This window comes from Odocoileus virginianus, chromosome 14 (assembly GCF_023699985.2).
Source record: "Odocoileus virginianus isolate 20LAN1187 ecotype Illinois chromosome 14, Ovbor_1.2, whole genome shotgun sequence".
Classification (NCBI taxonomy): Eukaryota; Metazoa; Chordata; class Mammalia; order Artiodactyla; family Cervidae; genus Odocoileus; species Odocoileus virginianus.
This window is the reverse complement of record NC_069687.1, coordinates 59352998-59359219: the sequence shown is the minus strand read 5'-3', so window position 1 is coordinate 59359219 and position 6222 is coordinate 59352998. Positions and strand designations below refer to the sequence as shown.

The 6222-nt window shown below is 40.6% G+C and overlaps 1 pseudogene; it reads left to right on the top strand.

Moving 5' to 3' along the window:
- Window positions 1-868: 868 nt before the first annotated feature.
- Window positions 869-1639, top strand: LOC110152242 (peptidyl-prolyl cis-trans isomerase-like 1 pseudogene; annotated as a pseudogene).
- Window positions 1640-6222: the final 4583 nt, after the last annotated feature.

Sequence of the window (6222 nt, the reverse complement as noted above, 5' to 3'; positions counted from 1 at the left end):
CATGGGATTTCCAAGGCAAGAATACTAGAGTGGGTTGCCATTTCCCTCTCCCGGGGATCTTTCTGACCCAGGGATTGAATCCACATCTCCTTCATTGGCAGGCAGATTCTTTACCACTGAGCCACCTGGGAAGCCAAAATGAAAGGATATAACTTTCAGATTAATCGAGAAAAATGGATTAAAGAAAGAAGAAAAAGTTCAATTAAAAAAAAAAAGCGGTCAAGGAAAAAGGAAAGAAAGAACACTGTGGAACAGATAGAAAGTAGAAATGAACCTATATACAGCTCTTTTCAGTCAGACTGGGTTTTATTTTTTTTTCATTTATTTTTATTAGTTGGAGGCTAATTACTTTACAATACTGTAGTGGTTTTTGCCACACATTGACATGAAAAATTCCACTAGGGGAACTTCCCTGGTGGTCCAGTGGTTTAGAATCTGCCTTCCCATGCAGGGTACACAAGATCAGTCCCCATCCTGGGAACTAAGATCCCACACGCTTTGGGGGCAACTAAGCCCGCATTCCAATGAAGAACCTGAGTGCCACAACTAAGACCCAGCACAGCAAACATTTTAAAAAGTTAAAAAAAAAAAAAGCAAATCCAGTTATACTTTCCAATTGTAATTTTTACATGACACACATAAAAATAAGGAAAGATGGAAAAAAATGATGGAAAATTTACATCAGGCGATATAAACCAAAAGAAAGTTATTGTAGTTAATATATTTATTTCAAATTACTTAATAATTTATTGCAATGATAAAAATTTAATTCCCCTGAGATGCAATCACCACTCATACTTTATATATCTAACAACTTATCTTCAAAGTATATAAATCAAATTTTGACAGAGCTACAAAAGGGGGGAGTTTTCAGACAGCCTCGCCATGGCGGCGATTCCTCCAGACTCTTGGCAGCCGCCCAACGTGTACCTGGAGACCAGCACGGGGATCATCATGCTGGAGCTGTACTGGAAGCATGCTCCGAAGACCTGTAAGAACTTCGCTGAATTGGCTCGTTGAGGTTACTACAATGGCACCAAATTCCACAGAATCATCAAAGACTTTATAATCCAGGGAGGTGACCCAACAGGGACAGGTCGAGGTGGTGCATCTATCTATGGCAAGCAGTTTGAAGATGAACTTCATCCAGACTTGAAATTCACAGGGGCTGGAATTCTCGCGATGGCCAATGCAGGGCCTGACACCAACGGCAGCCAGTTCTTTGTGACCCTGGCTCCCACCCAGTGGCTTGATGGCAAACACACCATTTTTGGCCGTGTGTGTCAGGGTATAGGCATGGTGAATCGAGTTGGAATGGTGGAAACAAACTCCCAGGACCGCCCCGTGGATGATGTGAAGATCATTAAGGCATACCCTTCCGGGTAGACTTGCTGCCCTCTCGGACACACCCAGGTCTTCTGAGATGGCCCCAACAAACCAGTTTGCAGATGACCTAGAATGACACATAACTCTAAACTTCATTTTGGCCTTGCAGATCTGAGGCGCTGAGGAGGCCTGGGGTCTTGGGTGAGTTAGAGATGGAAGTGTATTTTAGTCAGATGCTTCTTTTTCTTCCCCAGTGCCTGTGTTGACTGAACATTTGCAGAAATGCTCTTCATGATCTTCTCACTGCACGTGACCCAGACTGCTCCTTCCTGTGTGTCTCTGCTTTATGTACTTCAGAGTGAAGCAAACTCTGTCATTTCACAGTGCCTAACCAACCTCTTGTGGAAATTTATATTCCGGCCTACATTGCAGTCTTTAGTGGCTGACAGCCATAGAATTAAAAACCAAGTAGTGTCTATCAGCCTTCTTAACTGTGTGCGCCCCCTATTTCAGTCTCTTGCATTCGTTCTTCCAGGGATTGTATGCATCTCTGTATATATTTTTCCTCTCAGAACATCAACACTGCTGTTTCTGACACTTAGACATCCCACGCAAAGCCACATTGAATTTTTGCCAAATGAAAAACGCATCCAACAATCAAGTTTCTAAGAAGGTGTCAAGTGGGGAATGATAATGTGCAATAATGGAGAAATGAATTTATTAAAAAGAAGCAGAAGCATTGACCATTTTTTCTCCAGGAAGGAGTAGAAATCTGTAGTGAGCATAAAGGCAGACTGTGAGTTCTCCTTAAAAAAGCAGTATTCTCATAAAGGAGAAGCACCACTTAAGTTTTTTTAAACTAAGACAAGAGAAATTAGGTAAGAGAGTTTATATATATTTTTTTAATCTTTCTGAATTTTTTTAAGGAGGGAGTGATGAGGGAAAGGAAGTTAATACATATGGAATGCATAGAAACTTCCAAAATAAAATGCCATTGATGGTTGAAATAAAAAAAAAAAAGAGCTACAAAAGGAAATAGGAAAATTCACAGTCCAAAATGAGAGATTTTAATAGACTTCTTTCAGAAATTTGTAGATCAGGTAGAAGGCTCCTTGGGTCCATGAACTCACCTGGAGTTACTTTCCACCCTCTGAGTTGGATTAAACACATTTGAGAGTAGCTAAAGAAGATCCAGTTGGCTTCCCACGTGGCACAGCGGTAGAGAATCCACCTGCAATGCAGAAGACACAGGAGTCTCTGGTTCCGCCCCTGGGTTGGGAAGATCCCCCGGAGAAGGAAAAGGCAACCCACTCCAGTATTCTTGCATGGAAAATTCCATGTACAGAGGAACCTGGCAGGCTACAGTCCATGGGGTCACAAAGAGTTGGCCATGACTGAGCACACACACACAACAGAACAACACAAAGAAGATCCAGTCGACTGTCTGAATGCCAAGATTATTGCTTCCTGCTCTACTTTGCAGCAGTCCTACCCCCTGATGATTGTCAGGGCCAATCATCCCTACCAGTAAAATAAGTCCCTTTTTAACCTGTGGGGTAACTGGCATAAAAAGCCTAACATGACCCGGTAGCAATAGCAGCTTTTAAGTTTAGTGAGATTCCTCCTGTGGACCCTATAGAAGCATCTCCCTCTGGGAAACAAGATCTCTCGATCGTAGTCAAGAGCCTAAGACTGTGGGAGCAGGAAGCACAATCCCCAAGTGTGTCACTGGGAGTGACAGTGTGTGGGGCTGCCTCCATGGGTTCTGTTGGGGCACCTGTTTTAGCAAACGGTGAATGGGGCATTGCCCATCAGCCAAGGTCTATGGTCAGGAGAAGAAGGCACCTGTGGGTTTTTCTCAGCCTACCTTTCATCAGCTGGGGCTTCGCTGATGGGCTTTGCAAAGAGCATCTTGGTGGTCACCAACAGAGTCTGCTATACTCACCTACTGCTCAGGAGAGCTTTAGGAAAGAAGGCTTAATTCACCTCACCGGCTTAAGTACTCCAACGTGCTGAGGTGCTGGCCAGCTAAGAGTAACAGAGCATGGAATGAACAGTGGAGGAAGGATGTTATACATATCACCTAGTGCTCTGACTAGTTGAAGAAGAAAAAAAGACGATAGCAGCCACCCCCGGTCTCTTGCTTGACCTCTTATTAGTATATTGTGCATAGTTACAAATTTTCTTTCCCTCCACTCACTTTCTGCTGCTAATTAATACAAATCAGCTGTAGATAATTTAAAATTTTAGTTCCTAAGATAGTGGGTTGGCCAAAAAGTTTGGGCTTTTCTATACGATCTCATTGGCCAAGCCAATATAAACTATCAAAAGTTCAGGTGATAGCAGAAAGTTTTAAAAAATCCGTTTGGAAATTCAATTAGGTGTTTGGTTTGCCCTAATTCTTTGAGCCATCTCTGAAGCAAATAAATGCTTGCTGAGGTTCTAAAGCCTATGGGTGGGGAAGGTTAGGAGGTGAGGAAGGGAGGAGAAAAGAAATGGCAAGCCACTCCAGTATTCTTGCCTGGGAAATCTCATGGACAGAGAAGCCTGGCAGGCTATAGTCTATGGGCTCACAAAGAGTCAGACACCATTGAGCAGCTAAACCAAAATGCTTAATATTACCAAATTTTCATCTGATACATAAAGTCAAAATTCATTAAAATGCATTGATTCATATTGATATAAAAGAATAAATAAATAATGGGAAAGAAAAACCTCTTCCTTATAATAGAATGTCAACTAAAATGTAGAAAAATAGCATAATAAGAATGAAAAATCAATATAATAATAACTGATTCAGGCAAGAATAATCAATAAATGCTAAAACTAGTGGGTGAAAGTTTAATGAGAAAGAGGATTTGCATAATTTCTAAGTTTAAGCCCACAATATACTTTTAATTGACAAGGGGAAAATAGTAACTTTAGATATGAGAAATGTGGTAGATAGGACTGTAAGAGATCAAAGTTGACATCTCTCATAAGAGTACAGATGGGCATAATATGTCTCTTAACATTACAGTGCTTCTGTAAAAAATTCATATTTCTGAGTCTAACAGAAAGAAAATAATATGAACCTAAATGGAGAGACATGACATGAAAAATTTGGTTTATCATCTTAAAAAATGTCAGTGTTATGAAAGACAGTGACTGGGGGAAATCTTACCAGGTTGAAAAAGCTAAAGCAACGCCACCTGAATATGATGAATAATAAGGGAGTTTTCTTTTGTTATTAGTGATGTTATCAGGATAAACTAGTAAAATTTGAATAATGAAATTAGATCCAAATTTTGATCATTTTTCTGTGGTCCTATAAGAGAATATTTTAGGACAACACACTAAAGAGGCATCTTCAGCTAATACTCAAATAGTTTAAGGGGAAAAATAGAGCATTGGTTATCTATTTCTTTGAATGAATTATCCCGAAACTTAGAGACTTAAAAAAACAATAATATTTATCCATTAATGCTTATCCAAGTGAATACCCTATGTTCACACAAAAATCTGTATGTGAAGATGTACAGTAGCTTTAGTCATAATTTCCAAAAACTGGAAACAACCAAGATGTTCTTCAACAAGTGAAGGAATAAATATACTGCAGTGTCCCCATACAGCGGAACACTACTCAATGAAAATGAATAAGCCATTGATTTGTGCAATATGAATGAAACTTAAAAGCATTTTGCTAAGTGAAAGAGGTCAGACTCGAAAGATTATATACTCTGTGATTCAATTCCTATGATACGACTGAAAAGGCAGACCTGTAGGGATGGAAAACAGATCAGAGCTTGGAGGAAGGGAAAGTGGTTGACTACAGTGCAGCTGCATGGGGAACTTTTTTAGGGTGATGGAACCGTTCTGTATGGTTTCGGGACAGTGGAGAAATGATTTGTTACATTTGTCAAAATCCACAGGGCTTTCACAGTATGCAGATTTAAAGGACAAACCAGGATCCTGGGGGAGAGGAGAATCAGTCTGAAGTGCAGGTTGAGACAAGTGACTCTAACTGTATCATGAGAGTATGACACAACCTCACTGAAGGGATTGCAGAAAAAGGAGCTGACCTAAGTAACTTTGGAAAATGGTTTTATGGCTGAATACTGTATGTCAACACTGGACTCTAGTAAGCTGTTTCTCTCAGTGGTATAGGCTAGTAATTCCAAAATTACTGTACATGTTTACTAGGGTTGAACAAATAAGTAAAGATGGTGAAGATAAATGGAGCCAGGTTTCTTACTTTCAGAGAAAGAAGTTAGAATAAAGCAAAGCAAGAGTAGGAGGCAGGACTAGACTGGATTCCCGTTGGAGACACTACTGGGATATCCTGACGTTACTTTGACGTCAAATTATCATGATGATATCTCGTTTCATGATCTTTATATACTGATGTGGAAGTAAAAGAGGCTTCCCAGGTGGCTCAGTGGTAAAGAATCCACCTGCCAGACGGGAGATGTGGGTTTTATCCCTGTGATGGGAATATCTCCAGGAGGAGGAAATGGTAACCACTCCAGTAAGCCTGCCTAGAGAATCCCATAGCCAGATGAGCCTGGCAGGCTACAGTCCCTGGGGTCGCAGAAGAGTAGGAGGTGACTTAGCCACTAAACAGCAACAACATAGTAATAAATGCAGATATGTGGTGATAGATGGGTCAGCACACACACATTTCCTTGCTCTGTCCACTGAGAAGATGTAGGAACAGTGATACACCAGTCGCAGTTAGCGGAACCAGATGTTAGATTTTAGATGCCATTCTCTAGAAAAAGGAACCAAGACTCCTTAGAAAAACAGCTGATTTTAGGGCTGGGGCAGGAAGTACACATGATGAGTCTGGAGCATCATTTATTGCCAGAAAGTAAAAGCTAAAAATTAGAATAAAAAAGAATGGGGACATGTTAAAAT